The following is a 17,569-nucleotide window of genomic DNA, read 5'->3' on the forward strand; positions in this document are numbered from 1 at the left end:
CGAGGAGTCAGCAGTGGCGAGGGTGTCAACATCTCTGAAGACCTACCCTGGGGATTCATGTCGATGCAATCATGAAGAAGGCTCACCAGCAGCTATACTTCGAGGAATTTGAGGAGATTTGGTATGTCACCAAAGACAATTTCAAATTTCTACAGGTGTACCCGGAAGAGCATTCTGACTGGTTGCATCACTGTCTGGTATGAAGGTACCATTGCACAGGACAGAAAAAGACTACAGAGAGTTGTGAACTCAGCCAACACCATCATGGGCATTAGTCTTCACTCCATCAAGGACATCTACAAGAGGCAGAGTCTCAAGCAAGAAGCCTCTATCCTCAAGGACCTTCACCACTCAGAATGTGCATGGAGGTAAAGGAGCCTGAAGATGAACACCAAATGGTATGAAAACAGCATCTTCCCCTCTTCCTTCAGATTTTGGAATGGACAATGAACCACAGACACAACCTCATTTTCTCTTCTTTTTGCATTAATTTATTTTCTTAATGTAATTTATAGCAATATTTGCACCTTGTGATGCTGCCACAAAGCAACGAATTTTGTGACATGTTCATGACAATAAATTCTGATTCTGAATTCACAGATAGGGCCCTACAGCCTGCAAAGCAAATACCTCATCATTTTATTTGTAATATTGATCAATGGAGAATATTGAAGAATCGAGAAATGTCTCCAATCCAATAAATTGGGATCTTTTGTGTTTATCCAAGCAAAATAATTGATTAGTATGTTATCCAAAAGATGGCAGCAATGTAGAGCTCACTCAGTTCCATAGTGAAATGTCCACCTGGCTTATGTATTCAAATCTTGGAAATAAACTCAAATCCCAATATAATAAAATCCTTTCCATTCTCCTACTCTCTGTTCTCTTTCCCATTCCCTTTCTCTTCTTTTCCTCCATCTCTCCACCCTCTTCCCTCTCCATTCACAGAGCCATCATCCCCTTCCCCACTTGCAGGTGTGCCTTCCCTCCCTTATCCATCTATTATTTCCTGCCTGTGGGACCATGCTCCTCCTCTTGCCACTCTCGCCCCCCCCCCCCCCCCCACCACCATTGTGTTTGGGCACCTGCCCACATTTTGTCCATATGTTGATGAGGAGCTCAGGCCCGAAATGTTGGTTTTGTATCTTTATCTTTGCTACCTAAAGTACACTATTTGACCAGCTGAGTTTCTCCAGCATTGTATTTTTACATAGTAAAATCCCCATTATCGGGAATTCAAGCAAGCAGTAAAAAAAAAGCAGAACATAAATAGGTAAAAAATACGAAAGTTTAAAATTGGCACACTCAGTGATTAGTTCACCAATCATACCACACACAGTCTCAAGCAACCAGCAATTTTACTTATCCGGTATCTACCAATCCCCATAGGTACCGGATACCTGGGATTTTACTGTAATTAATTAAGGTAGGAATGTTGCCATACCAACATGATACTTAAAAATATGCTTCCAAATGGAAGTAGCTTTTCAGCCACTTTAAGATGCTAGAATGCAGAAATATAAAAAAACCTAAAAAATTGAAAGCCGCAACATAAGATAAAGAGAAAAAAGGGTTTACCAAGGACTATTGACCATAAAATTGTAATTAGTAAAACACTGAGTTAGTCTGCACTGACGTGGTGGCTGTCGTTTATTTATAACAGGGGGCCTCAAACATAAGTGGCGACAAGGATTCAAGAACTCACTCAACCATTACACATTTATCAACTCTAACTACAGAAGACAGCAAATAGCTGGGAAACCCAAGAGATGGCAGCAGTAGTTTCTGCAGCTTACTTCGACAAATTCAATGAAGACAAAGACACTTGGGAAGCATATGTAGAACTCTTTGATAGTCTTTGATAGTACATGATATTACTGAAAATCCTCCAATGACTAAAAAACATTCATTGTTTCTAACCATAATGAGACGAGGCACCTATGAGCTCTTAAGATCGCTAACTAGCCCACACACGCCTTCAATGAGAACATATGCTGAAATCTGTCAAGGTATTGGTCAGCACTTTAACCCCCATACCATCCCAGTACAAAAAGAGAAGCAGAACATTTCATGCAAACTTTCAAGAAAGCCATGAAAGTGATTCAAAATTCGGACTCGTCGTTGTCCCATAAAATCACTGATTTCCTGCTGAGTTACCGAAACACACCACACTCAACCACCAAAAGAACACCGGCAGAGCTGATGTTCAGGAAAAATCTAAGGACCAGACTGTCGGCAATACGTCCAAATATCAGCGTCAGAATGCAACAGACAGCTTCCGCTAAGAGAGTCACGAGACCGATTGAAGTGGGAGAACCAGTGTTGATTAAAGACTACCGTGTCCTCAAAGCTCCATGGGTGTGGGGAGTAGTCCTGAAAAAACTCATCCCATACTCATATCACATCTTAGTGGGGGACATGATATGGAAAAGACACATTGACCAACTAAGACCAGTGGACAATGCAATGACACCCGAAGCCAGAAAGAATGGTATGTTCAGTGAGGGGCTGACCTGGCTACCAGTAGGAGCGTCTCCACCACACATCGATAGGCACGGAAAGGGCCGAGACCACCGACCGAGGAGATACCATCAAGAAGGGCACCTGAAACCAGAGACCAGGCAAGCAGCCTGCTGGAACTTAGCACCCCAACTCCGAAAATACCGCCAAGATCATCTTCTCCACCGCCCAGTTATATCCTGACCAATGAACCGGAACAGATCATGCCTAGAGCCTCTTTACAACAAGAAAATGCCTCGACAGATACCATCCTTCTCTGTAGATCCAAACGAACCATATACCCACCTGAACATTTCAAAGACTATGTATGCTGGGTGGGGGGGAGGGGGGAAGAATGTTGGATATGACACCATTAAGTGTACGTGCTGACGTGGGGAACTGATTTATATTGAACGCTTCGTAGTAATGCTTGTAGTATGCAATTATTAAAGCATTGAATTAGTCTGACTGATGTGGGTGTCATCTACTTACAACAGGGGCCTCAAACGTAACAAAAATATTAACTCTTTCCACACATGTTGCCCTATCTACTTCGTGTTTAGAGCATTTTCTGTTTTTATTCCACTGCTCCCAGAATGGGTGCACCACTTTTTATTGGCAATTAAGCTGACACAGTCATAAAACTAGAATTAACTGTACTATTATGATTCTAATTTAAGTTCCTTACATCACCATTCATGGCATTACTTCCACTGGCTAAATGCAACAGAAAGTAAGTAGCCTTCTAAGTCCTGAACATGAACACAACACTGGTATGATATTAATTTATACTATCATCTAAATACATCTGGAGGCTGCCAGTTGCTTGAATTCTGGGATAACAGGGATTTTACTGTACCAAGTGGTCTGTTGGTTATGCCAACTTCATGTCTACCTGGTCAAGACAAATGCATAATTTCAGGCAGTTATCACAGCTGCAATTCAATTTCCAAATTATTTCTATGCTTCTTTGAAAGTAAATAACCCAATAGCCCTCCTTAAGACATATAACATTTAAAGATACAAAACAGTATGACAATAAACAATGCAAACTTGAAAGACAAGGAATTTGGAAAATTTAAGCAGAAAAACTGTCTTTTGCATTCCTTAATTTATGGGGCAAATAAAACAGCCAGATTCAGGTTCATAATTAATCGTTAATAAAAACAGAAAACATTGCAAACACTCAGTCGCTTAGGAAGCACTTGTGGAAAGAAAAACCATTAATGTTAACTGCCTCTCTTTTCAAAGATGCTGCTTGATCTGCTGAGCATTTACTTCTTTTGTTATTTTTCTTTCAGATATCCAGCATCGGCAACTTCTGATTGATTTTAATGTTCGTAATCCACTATCTCCACCCACCACCTTGCTAGGTGTATTACATTAAATGTAATGTAACGTGCCATCAAAACCAAGAAGCTGATTGTGTACTTTAGAAAGGGAGAAACAGGTGTCATTTCATTGTGAGATCAGAGGTGGAGAGGATAAGCAAATCTAAATTCATGGGTGTCACTATCTCAGAGGACGTTTCCTGGGCACAGCCCACAAATAGCATCGTGAAGAAAGCACGTCAGCGCCTCTACTTCTTCAGGAATTTTTGGAAGTTTGGTGTGATATAGAAAACCTTGGCAAACTTCTACGGATGTGTAGTGGTAAGTGTGCTGCATCATGGCTTGGCATGGGGGAACCAATACCTTTGAGTGGAAAGCCCTGCAAAAAGTAGTGGGCACTGCCCAGTACATGACAGGCAAAACTCTCTCCACCTTCGAGAAAATCTATATAGGACGCTGTCATCGGAAAGCAGCAGGAGGGCAATCGTAAGGATCCAGGACCTGCTCTGCTCTCGCTGCTGCCATCAGGAAAGAGGTACAGGTGCCAAAAAGCTCGTATCTCAAGGTTCAGCAATAATTGAAACCCGCCAACCATCAGACTCATTCAGAGACTCATTTAATGACTCTTTGCTCATTATTTCTTACTGAATATTTATTTACTCTATTTGCACAGTTTGTTTACATTTCTTTATTTGAGTACATTACAGTTACTGGTAATTAGAAATTCTGCCTGGCCGGCAAGAAAAAGGAGTAATGGGGTTATATGTGATGTAGTCTGACAATAAATCTGGACTTTGAGACTTTAAAAATGCAACTGAACAAAGCTGCCGGAAAGCATTGGAAATTCCTTTTCACTACACTGCCACCAACTCTTTTATTTATAAAATTATTTTTTCACTATCTCAAATAACACACAGCCTATGTTCAAGATTCCTTTACTGTCATGTAATAGTACAGAACATGTAATATTACATGAAATTGCCTCTGTCTGCTGGAAGGCAGACAAAGAGTTGCCTCTGGTGTCGCCCAGCAGTCCTTACAGCAAGAAAGAGAAGCAAAAGAGAGTCCCTTCAGAGTCACTGAGTATTCAATTCCTAACATGTCACTTAACTATTTGCTTTCCAGAACACACTGCTTTTGTAAATCAAGGAATAGCAATACCAAAAATTACTGGAAAAACTCAGCAGGTCAGGCAACAAATGAAGGCAAAGAGATGTTCTCAGTCAAGATTCTGCATCAGAATCTTGGATGCGGAGAAGGTCTTTGATAGATTGGAGTGGGATTTTCTGTTTAAGACACTGGAGAAATTTGGACTGAGGCAAATATTTATCAATTGGATAAGGACATTGTATTATAAACCCCAGGCTGAAATCATTACAAAAGGGCAGATGTCTCCAATGCTCCCATTGAGTAGATCTAGTAGGCAGGGTTACCCACAGTCCCCAGCTCTATTCATACTGGCTGTTGTTGGCAGAAACTATTCAGCGGGATCCAGACATAACGGGGTTCAAGCTGGGCCAGGTGGAACACAAAATCAATCTATTTGCTGACGACGTGTTAGTGTATTTGATGGAACCTAGGAGATTGTTGGGCACACTGGAGGATTATGGGAAGGCCTTCGGGTATAAGGTTTATCTGGACAAAAGCAAATCATGTCTTTATCGAAAGGAGATTATAGACCCTATCGAATAAGAGAAAAGAAACAATTCTTCCCAGCACGTAAAGGATTAAGAGTATGAAATAAGGAATGTGGAACAGATGATGTGTGTTTTTGCCCCTACCTGTTTTTATTTAACATTCAGGATCCTCTACCTTTGAGGAGGATCATTGTCTTTTTTGGTATTTAGGTGATTTTTGCATTTTTGGATTTTTACATTTTGGTATTTGCATAATTTAAGGGGTAGGGAGGAAAAAATAAGGTCTCTGTAAATCATATTGCTTGGAAAGAGAATGTAATATTTTATTTATTAGATTTGCATGAGTCTTTGGAAAATCAAAATAAGATATTAAAAAAAAACATTCCGCATCAGGTCTCATCACTCATAGAGTAATATGTTCAAGCTATGTGTGAGTGGGAAATCTCGGGACTAAAATTGCAAAGTTTATTGTGTCCAAGGAATTTCTGATTCAAGAGCCATTCACTCCTCATCTCAACTTACTGGAACTCAGGGACAGTCTCAAGATTTAGGGAAGTAGATTTAGGACAGAGACAAGGAAGAGCTGCTTTTCCCAGAGTGTTTAGCTGTAGCTTTATATCTAATATCATCCCCTAATTTCCCATGAATACAGAAGAATAGGAATTTGTATTAGCAAGGAACAAAGGTAACATGAAAACCCATTCTGTTGTAGAGCTACTGACGTGAAATGTTAACTTGAATTTCTCTCCCCACTGATGCCACCTGATCGACTGAGGATTTTCACCACTGTTTTATTAGCCATAATAATACTGCTTAAACAAAAAGAAATGGAGCTAAGTTGCAGACGAGACAAATACAGCTGCAAAAAAAGTTACCTTCTGTTGGTCATGGTAATAAGGCGGCTATAAGCATGGGTAGAACTAGCTAAGCAAACCGCGAGCCTGAGAGGGTAATCTTCTGAAAAATCCAATCAGGAACCAACATTTTAGTCATCCCACCCTGGCCTCTTTCTTCACCCTCCTCCCATGAAGATGGTGGCACGACTGGAACAGCCATAATGGTGCTGGTATGGACTTGTGGAGAGCAGGGTGCTGAGACATAGCACTCCACAGGGTCCAGCTGCCCAGTCTGACTGCTGTCAGCTCTGCACAGGCTTTAAACAGCCTGTTATGGGAGCTGACGGTGGTTTTATTTTAAAATATCTGCAACCACGATGTCTGCACCAAAGATGGCAGCACCTAAGTTCAGCAGCAGCCACTAGAAGTTACATACTCCAGGGAAACATGGGACTGGAGCAGGGCACCTGAAAACAGGGAGAACATCCTGTTTGAGGAGAAGCAGAGGAGACCATGGTGGTGGACCAGTGAGGGCTTTGAGGCTGAAGAAAACGCAGGCAGTGGGCTGCAGGCGACTCGAGCCAAGGAACCCATGCAGGCTGTGGCTGCTGGAATCACACTAGGCAGCGGACAGCTGGAGACCGGCTGAATAGGTACCAGGTATCGGAACCCAGATGCAAGAGGGTGTTGAGGATGCTGAAGATTTCCTGATCATGTCGGTGGCTGCTGATGGTTTGGACTGGACTCTCTATTACTGCAGGGCTGCGGCAGCACTGGAGGCAAATCTACGGATGCTCAGTTACTCTGAGGGAAATCCCTTTTGCTTCTCTTTCTCTGACTGTAAGAGGCCCTTCAGGAAATTTCTGCCAATAGTGAATCTGTCTGCCTTATGGCAGACGAAAGCAAATCCATGTAATATTGAACTATCTTTATTACATGACAATAAAGGAATCTTGAATCCCATCGGATAGAATATTTAGAGTATGAGATTGTGCATCATTAGATTAAAGGATAGGTTATTTCCAGCTATTATCATACTTCTAGATGAAATTCATACCAATAAAATTACGTTTCCTTGCTCTGTATCATCTGATCTCTATAGCTCTGTGCTTCTCTGTTAGCTGCACTATGTATGTGTCATCTAACTGGACTGCACTCAAAACAAACTTTTTCATTACATCTTGGTACATGTGACAGGAAGGAACTTGATTTAAGGAAGTGGGAATAAACAGAGAAGTGTGAGATGTTGCATTTTGGAAGGACAAACCAAGGTAGGACATACACAGTAAATGGTAGGGCACTGAGGAGTGCAGAGGAACAAAAGGATCTGGGAATACAGGTACATAATTTCCTGAAAGCGGTCTCACAGGTTGTGAAGAAAGCTTTAGGCATCTTGGCCTTCATAAATCAAAGCAGTGAGTACAGGAGTTGAGATGCTATGGTGAGGTTGTACAAGACATTTGGTGAAGCCATTAGTGAGGTCAAATTTGGAGTTCTGGTTGCCAAACTACAGGAAGGATCTCAGTAAAATTGAGAGAGGGCAGAGAAGATTTACTAGGATGTTGCCAGGTCTTCAGGAATTGAGTTAAAGGGAAAGGTTGAACAGGTTAATCTTCGGAGGGTAGAAGAATGAGGGAAGATTGGATAGAGGTTTACAAGATTATGAAGGTATATCTAGAGTAAATGCAAGTACGCTCTTTCCACTTAGATTAGGAGAGATAATTACAAGAGGACACGACCTTAGGGTGAAAAAGGAAAGGTTCAGAGTGGTAGAAGTGTGGAACGAGTTGACATCGAACTTGGTAACTCTTAATTTTTTTTAAATAAACTATTTGGATAGAAGAGGACTGGAGGGTTATGGCATGGGCGCAGATCAGTGGGACTAGCGTAATGATGTTTTCAGCACAGACTAGAAGGGCCGAATGGTCTGTTTTCTGTGCTGCAGACTTCGATACGATTGAATTTGCCCAGTCCGTTTCCCATGGACACTCCCACCCCGCCAAGGTGCCCTGTGCCGGGACCCCGAATGCCGCCAATACTGATACCCTCTTTCCCGGGACCAGCCGCAAACAGCCACAGACCTTTACTCACCAGCTCCCCTCGGGATAACACCCGTTCCTCCGATCGGAGCAATCGACGGCCCGCTCGGCCAATCACCGTCAGTAAACCGGAGGCCCCGACGCCTTCTGGCCAATCACCGTCAGCAAACCGGAGGCCCCGACGCCTTCTGGCCAATCACCGTCAGCAAACCGGAGGCCCCGACGCCTTCTGGCCAATCACCGTCAGCGCCAATCAGTGACCAGGTCGGCAAGATTTCCCTCGCGGACCTGAATCATCCACGGACCAGGGCACATGGGTATTCCGGCCTGCTACAAACCGTCCACCATTGGTTCCGCACTTGTGATATTTAGGAAGGATGTTTTAATTTAAAATATTGGACAGAAATAGACACCAACCATTGTGCCTTTGCCAATAGTAAAGGAAAATAATTATAGTGTGCTGCTTTTTGAAATTCTTGAATTTGTGGTTGTAATTCCAGACAATTTCCTGCTGTAACAGTAAATCACATTATAAAATTCTGATTATAAAAACATATAGAATTAGCATTTAAAGTGAAAGATGCAGCTCCCAAGCTCAGGTTATTGCAAAGGGATCAGTTGATTTAAATATATTTAAAAACTAGAGTAGGAAATAAGATATCTTATGCCCAGCACAAGCTCTCTTGAACATATCTCTGCACCTCATATTTAATTAGTAGATAAACGTATTTGTATTTTTAGTTTTCCTCTGATGAGCTGAGGAGATCAAAATATATTTACTGCTGCAATATAAGTACAGGGATGTAGATTGCCCAAGGTGGAGCTTCTGGGATTTGAGAAGGCATGTGATTTTGTATTGGAAAAACAATGAAGCCAAAATCAGAAGTAGGCACTCTGAAAGAGCATTATAATGCAAGGGACGTCACAATGTGTGCTATAAGAGATGACAAAGATGGGGAACAACTACATTGCAGGTCTGTGAGTAGCTCAGAAATATTCCACAGCAGAGTTTTATGAATTGCCTGCCAGATGATTTCATTTGAAGCGAAGAGGAATTTAGAGAGGGAGGGGAAAGATCCATGTGAGGACCAATGATATCAAGGTTCTACTGAGCAAATTTGAACAGCAAGGGGACAAATTAAAAAAGTAAAATCAATGAGGTAAAAGTCTCTGGATTGCTACTTGAGCCACATACAAATTGGCATAGGGCCAATAACATTAGAATTAAATGTATGGCTCAAAAAAAAACAGTACCCTCTGGACCATGAATCCATGCACCAATTCACATTCCAATCCCATACATTTTTTAAATGTGGGAGGTAACAGGAGCACCTGGAGGAAACCCATGCAGAAACGGGAAGAATGTACAAACTCCTGACAGGCAGAGCCAGATTCAAATCCAGGTAACTGGAGCTGTAGTGTTGCATTAATTGCTCTGCTAATCATGCCATCCTCAGTTGGTGCAGAATTCGGGAGACATTGACAAAGGGAGTGTTCCGACATTAATTCTATCTGAACCATGCTGGGACCAGGGTCCTGGTGAAGAGCATAACTTGGGCTGTTGATAAGCTACATTGTCAGGCAGTGGGTTCAACACATTGGAAAATATGGGTAAAGCTGGAGAGTGCAAGAGAGGTTATTGAAGTCTCCAGAATAAGTTCATGTCTATTGTCATCTGATTGTACATACACAACCCAATGAAACAGTGTATTTCTGGACCAGTGTAGTATATATATATACACACACACACACACTCACGCACACGAACATAGGAATCCAAAATAGACATATATAAAATTATTTATGAGTTTCTAGGGTTGTTCAAAAGTCTCACCACATGCAGGAAGAAGGTACCAAATTAAAAATTAAGACAAAGTTTAGAAAGGGATAAGAATTTAACCTCAGGCAAAACAGAAAAAGAAATGAGTAAAAGGTTGGTGACGGTGTTGTACTTAATTACATATACAAAGTGTATAAAACAATATAGATGAGCTTAAAGCACAGTTGAAATTGGCAGGTCCAACACTTGGCATTATGGAGTAAAATAATACAAAAGAATTGCCAACAATATCACAGTAGTGGGAAGGCGATAAGTCAGTATACAAGATGGAGATTGAAAACTTGGCTGAATGGTGCAATAATAACAACCTTGCACTCAATGTCACCAAAACTAAGGAGCTGATTGTTGACTTCAGGAAAGCCAGAGGTATACAATCCAGAGAAAATCAGAGGTGCAGAGGGTGAGCAAATTTAAGTTCTTGGGAGTCATCATCTCAGACGATCTTTACTGGACCCAATACACTAATGGTATTGTGAAGAAAGCACATCTGCGCTTCTACTTCCTCAGGAGTTTGCGGAGGTTGGGTATGACATCAGAAACCCTGACAAATTTCGACAGTGGTATGGTAGAATGTGTGTTGACCAGCTGCATCAGTCTGGTATGGAAACACCAATATCCTTGAGCATAAAGCCCTCCAAAAGGTAGTGGACAGTCCAGACATCATAGGAAAAACCCTCCCCACTAATGAGCACATCTACAGGGAATGCTGCAGTCAGCAAGCAGCAGCAAAGACCCTCACCACCCAGCACATCCTCAGTTCTTGCTGGTGCCATCAGGAAAGAGGTATAGGTGCCACAAGAATTGCACCACCGGGTTCAGAAACAGCTGCCACCCCTCCACCATCAGACTCCTTAATGACAAACTCAATCAGAGACTCATTTAAGGGCTCTTACTTGTGTATTTTATTGATGTGTTCTCTTTGTATTGCACAGACAGTTGTTTACATGTTTATGCTGTGTAGAGTTTATTTTTTGCACTACGGATTAATGGTAATTCTGCCACGCCCACAGGAAATAAAGAAATCTCGGGGTTGTATGTGATGTCATGTATGTACTCCGACAAAAAATCTAAAGGTCCAATACTTCCAAGTCTCTTTTTTTAATGATTTTATTAGAACAATGACTTAAGTTGTACACAGTGTTTATCAACTTTCCAGAAAGTCAATACACAAAACCATGAAACCATCTCCCAGTGTCATCTGACAGACATCAACTCCTACTTCAGTAACACCCTTTTTAATATTTTCATTCCTATTTTCCAACTTTTCCATGGCTTTACTCTTCCCAATCTCAACAATATCCTCCAGTCCTACAACCTAACAGGTTCATTGTATTCCTCCAATACTGGACCCCTATTTATTCCCATATCTAACCATTCTAAACATTGGTGGCTACATCTCCATCATAATACAAGAGAATCTCTGGCATTCACCTCCCAAACACTCTCTAACCCTCTCCTCCCTTTTAAATGTCTCTTTTGAATCACATTTTCAGTCACCTTCTGAAACATTATATTTCTAAGTGAACAGGTGCAGAATAAATGTGAATAATTGTTCATGTCCTTTGCCACAAAAATTGATATCATTGTTGAACAAGTGGATAAGTAACCACTCAGTTTAAAAATGGTGCCCATTTTTGGTCAGTGTTCCCAGAAAGGGTGGCTGGTTTGTAACCAGGATCATAATGCCTAACGAGACTGCCCTCTCTGTAGCTCAGGATCATGACCCGAGGACTCTGCCAAGGTCTTTTTTTGTGTGAATTGCTGGTAATTAAAGGTGCATTAATAATCCACGTTTTTTCTTAGTTCTGAAGTTGTGCATGGACCAGTCAGGAATACGATGTTACATTCGCATATTCAGATTTCCCACAGTGATAGAGGTTTAAGGTTCCTTTTATTGTCACGTATATTACATTTTTATGTATTATTGTATGATATTCTTCAACATTTGTTTGCTGCAAGGCAAACAAAAAGTCACCATGAGCATTGCCCGGCGTACCCAACAAGAGAAGAGAAAGAAACTCCCTTCAGACAGAGTGTCAGAGAATTCACCTCCAGAGCCTCTCAGATTCCTATTCATGAGCAACCCAAGTTCCAGATCCAAACTTCCGATATGATCAGGAAGCCTTCAGCACCTGAGGCTCTTTGGGAGCACTTCTTGAATCCTGGTTCCCATGAGCCGGTCGGTCTCCAGCCGCCCGCAGCCAGTGTGGGTCCTACGGCTACTGAGAGCCCCTCGCTCAGTAATCATCTCATCAACTCATCAACTCTCCCAGCATGCATTTCTTTTTCCTACTTATTTCTCCATATCCTAGTCTCTCACACGCTTATCAACTCCACCCTGATTCTCCACGCATCACCTGACTAAATGATTCACACCCATAAAGAACCAGTTCACTGAATCTTGCCTATGTTTTGAGAAGAAAAGGCTGTTAACAGATAATTTTTTTTTTTAATTGTGTGCTTTGAACCAATGCGTCAGCTGCAGCCTCAAAAGTCCCTTCAAGCAATGCCATATGTTGTTGTTTCTGACTGGCTTTGAGTTTTCCATCAAGCTGTTTATAATGATAGTAACATTAGGCTCTTTAGACATCTCATTTTAATGCAGGCTCCTGCATGTAATCCTGAATAACTCCAATTCAAACCTCAGTGTAAAAATGGTTGGCATAGGCTAAAGGGTCTGTTTCTGTATTATTTCCATGACCACCACATTAACTAAAGGTCCTAATTAGTTTGATATAAATCCATCTTTGAACCTCAGGAAATTCACTGCTCTGTGCTTTGGTTACATATTCCTTTTATTAATTTGCAGGAAATTGGTGTGACTGTAGCTCATCCTTTGCCCTGAAAAATTTCTGTTGAACTACAGCTATTCGTGGGGTAATTTCTTATGACCTTTGTCATAGTTGAACTGATGGGTCGCTTCAAAAGGGAATTTGTAAGTTGATAGCACTTGTCCAGGACAGGATAAAAAGGATATCCCAAAGGATATGAAGCAAACTGTCACAGATTTACATCATTACCATTGTGGATGAATTCTCACTCTGCTGTGGAATTCACGTTTCCAGAATTAATATACAGAGCTAAAATCAGTGTCTCACGACATTAACTGCCAGGAAAACTGATTTGGCTTTGAAGTTAGAAAGCCACTTTATCTTCACTTGAAACAACACAGACTTTTAGTTGACTCAAACTTAAGGCAGACACTTAAGAGCTGGAAGCAACATCCCTGCTGGAATATGTCTGTATTTTAATTTTTTTTTTAAATATTGACTTTAGACTGACAGCAGAGTTTTTAAAAAAGGCCCTTTCAGCCTTCCAGCCCAAGCCATCCAATCACACCAAATTGACCCAGTACTGGAGCACCGAGAGGAAAACCATGCAGACACGGAGAGAATGAACGAACAACTCCTTACAGACAGCACCAGATTCCAACCCCGGTCACTGGCACTTTAACAGCATTGTGCAAACAACCTTGCTGCCTGAAGAAGATTCTTGAATGCTAAGAACATGCTTACTTCCAGAGCAATTAAACCAAGTTGAGATTGGCTTTCTTTCACCATGTAAATAAATGACCACAATTCAAACACTCTTTCTCAGGGGAAGATGACTGAGTAGCAATCAGCCAGTGAATTAAAACAATTTATATTTGGCCTTATACAAGGGCTGACACAAAGCAGAAGCTGACATGTCTGTCATTAGGGAGGACTATGCCATTTAGTTTATTTCTGTGAGAGTCTGGGGCAAGTTTAATAGTTCCCAAGCTCAGTTGGAACCGAACAAGTAGGTTTTGCTAGGAATTGTTGTTCTTGGAACAGAGTACAAGTTTGTTTTTGGTGTTTCTGAATATTCCAGAAAAGCTACCAGTTTTCAGCATTTGTATTCAGGCCAGGTCAGACTCCTGCTTGCCAACTGAAACCCACACAGAATTCAAATTTAGAAATGCTTTGGAATCCTTCTGGAAAAATTGCAAAAAAAAAAAAAAGACATCCAACTTCCTGGGGTGACGAGAGAAAGAGCTGTCAGCAATTCAGGCCATTGATCACTGAAGCCAATGTGAAAAGCATCATCTCCTCACTCCCGTAATATGTGGTGTACAGGTCACTACGTTGGATTTATACTCAGAGCCTGTCCACAAGGATTCAAAGAAAATACTGCAGAAATGTGGGGGTGGTGCTTATTGGATTAGAAATCTAGACCTCAATTAATGATCTGGAGACAAATTTAAAATAAAGGCTGATCATTTATTATATTCCTTTAATCATCAAGAAATTTATCTATTGCTCCAATTAAAATGTTTAGTAAATTGGCCTCCATAGCAAGAAATTCCACACATACACCACCAAAATGAATTTTCACCTTATCTCATTTCTAAATCTATTGCTTTGTAACTCCAGACCCCCTTGTAATTTTGACCCCCTTTCCTCCTTCTGTGCAACCCAACCAAGGGAAACACCCTTCCCACATCCAGTCTTGTCAGATTTAAGCTTCAATTGGATTCCACTGCCACCCCCTCATCCTTCTAAACTCTTGAATCTACAAAATCCTCTCTTGCAGCAATCCCATGATCACAAGAATCAGTCCAGTGAACTCCATTGCACCCAGTCTCTAGAAAGTGCATATTTTCTTGAATAAGGAGATCAAACGTATACATACACCAAGTATGGTCACACGGCTTTTGTATAATTGTAGCAAACATCTTTACAGTTGTACTCAAATCCACTTCATATGAAAGCCCATGTGAAATTTGCCTCTTTAATTAATGCTGCACCTACTTGCTAGTAACGTCCACCATCTCTGTACATAGCTTTCCAATGTAACCGTGTTCAGAGGAAAATTGATAACTTCATCCATTCCTATGAAAACCATAAAACATTGCACCACAGAAACAACCCCCTTTGGCCCTTCTAGTCTGGGCTGAACCATTTTTATGCCTTGACCTCTTGACCTGCACCCAGTCCATAGCCTTCCATACCTCTCCCATCCATGTTCTTGCCCAAATTCCCCTTGAATATTAAAATTGAGTCCACATTCACCACTTCAACTGGCAGCTCATTCCACACTCCCACCACTCTCTGTGTGAAGAAGTTTCACCTAAACTTTTCCCCTTTCACCCCTAACCCATGTCCTCTGGTTTGTATTTCACTTAGCCTCAGTGGAAAAAGCATATCTACATTTATTCTATCTATCCCCCTCATAATTTTAAATATCTCTATCTAATCTCCCTTCATTTTTCTACACTCCAAGGAATAAAGTCCTAACCTGTTTAACCTGTCCCTGAAACTCAGTTCCTGAAGTCCAGGCAACATCCTAGTAAATATTCTCTGAACTCTTTCTAGTTCTCTGCTACTCTTATGGTCATGTGCATTGACCTCTGATCCATTTCTCTGCAGAAACCATACCACACTGTGGTGGAACTGGCCAGGATGTTCTTGAGAGAGCTCCTGTAGAAGGTTGACATAATGGTGGCCTGTAGCCTTGCCTTCTTCAGTCTTCTTAGGAAGTGCAGTCACTTGTGCCTTCCTGACAAGTGAGATGTTGAGTGTCCATGATAGGTCACTAGTTAAGTGAACTCCAAGGAACTTTATGCTCTCCACTCTCTCAACTACAGAGTCGCTGATGTGCAGTGGAGGGTGGTTGTTCCTGGTCCTCCTGAAATCCAGGACCATCTCCTTCTTGTCCACGTTGAGACTCAAGTGGTTACTCACACCATTTCACAAGGTTTTACACATTGCTGATGTAATGCAACTCAGTTGTTGTTGCTGATAAGGTCAACTACTGTTGTGTCATCTGCAAATGTGATGACACGGTTGGAGCTGGATATGGCGAGGCCGTCATGGATCAGTACCGTGAGCAGAGTGGGCTGAGTACACAGACCTGAGGTGCGTTTGCTCAACTGACCCAAAAATGTTTTGCCACTGAATTTCGATTGCATTCAGCGTGATGTCTCTCGTGTCAATGAGCAATAGAGTCAGCCGCCATCGATGGATTCCAGTGGCCTTGATACAGTTTTTCCACAGTCGCAACGTCCTGGTGAAACTTTTCACCATGCTCATCACTGACGGCACCACGATCAGCAGCGAAGACGTCCAAGTGAGAATGCAGAAAATTAATTTGCAATGGCACGTTGCGCTTTGTGGTTCTGTATCCCTGAGGCAGGTTGTTAATCAGCTGGATGTAGTTATATCTAAAGGTTATATAATAGATTATATCTAAAAAAGCAGTACATGATAGGAAATCTTTTAAGGTGATTTTTAGAGATCACCAGTATTTTTGTTTTTCGTATCTGTATAATTTATATAACTTTATTCTCAGTTGTCATACCCACACTCCTGTTCGGCTCCGAATCATGGGTCCTCTACCGGCACCACCTACGGCTCCTAGAACGCTTCCACCAGCGTTGTCTCCGCTCCATCCTCAACATCCATTGGAGCGCTTTCATCCCTAACGTCGAAGTACTCGAGATGGCAGAGGTCGACAGCATCGAGTCCACGCTGCTGAAGATCCAGCTGCGCTGGATGGGTCAAGTCTCCAGAATGGAGGACCATCGCCTTCCCAAGATCGTGTTATATGACGAGCTCTCCACTGGCCACCGTGACAGAAGTGCACCAAAGAAAAGGTACAAGGACTGCCTAAAGAAATCTCTTGGTGCCTGCCCCATTGACCACCGCCAGTGGGCTGATCTCGCCTCAAACCGTGCATCTTGGCGCCTCACAGTTTGGCGGGCAGCAACCTCCTTTGAAGAAGACCGCAGAGCCCACCTCACTGACAAAAGGCAAAGGAGGAAAAACCCAACACCCAACCAACCATTTTCCCCCTGCAGCCGCTGCAACCGTGTCTGCCTGTCCCGCATCGGACTTGTCAGCCACAAACGAGCCTGCAGCTGACGTGGACTTTTACCCCCACCATAAATCTTCGTCCGCGAAGCCAAGCCAAAGAAAAAAAAATTCTCAGTTATATCAAGGCAAGGAGGGGGTGGGGGGGGTGAGAGATAAAAATGGATTGTATATGTTATACTGGTGTTGGTAGAGATTGTATTGCATTTGAATTTATGTACATCTATGAAAATCAAAAATCAAATATTCAAAAAATAAGATGCGAGTCACAAGCTGGCGTTTGGCCATCCCTGGTCTAGTGAAACTGTTATCAAATTGCCATATGCTCTGGAGTGTCTTTAGGACATGGACCATCATGGTTCAAAATGACAGTTCCACTCTTGCTTCTCAAGGACTTTTAGAGGTGATCATCCTGTGGTGGGGGGGGGGGGGGGGGGAAAGAGCAGGAATATGAAAGAAACAGGAGTGAATATAACAGGAATCCCCTGTTAACAAATCAGTTTACTTTCCTGCTCCACTTCCTAGTTTTCCTCGAAAATGTATTCACACCTCCA

At 41.9% G+C, this 17,569-nt stretch overlaps 1 protein-coding gene across 5 annotated transcripts in view; it reads right to left on the reverse strand.

The window, feature by feature from the left end:
- Positions 1-17,569, reverse strand: part of dhrs7b (dehydrogenase/reductase (SDR family) member 7B) — a 69,780-nt gene that overhangs the window by 37,728 nt on the left and 14,483 nt on the right. For 2 of the 5 annotated variants that reach the window (XM_069906014.1, XM_069906011.1), the window contains exon 1: positions 8,395-8,531. The exons of 1 other annotated variant lie outside the window; for it this stretch is intronic. The gene's annotated coding sequence lies outside the window, so the exon portion shown is untranslated. Of the gene's footprint in view, positions 1-8,384; positions 8,532-17,569 lie in introns of those variants that run through there. 2 more of the 5 variants (XM_069906015.1, XM_069906012.1) reach the window with 1 other exon arrangement.

The sequence above is a fragment of the Narcine bancroftii genome, chromosome 12 (genome assembly GCF_036971445.1).
Source record: "Narcine bancroftii isolate sNarBan1 chromosome 12, sNarBan1.hap1, whole genome shotgun sequence".
Classification (NCBI taxonomy): domain Eukaryota; kingdom Metazoa; phylum Chordata; class Chondrichthyes; order Torpediniformes; family Narcinidae; genus Narcine; species Narcine bancroftii.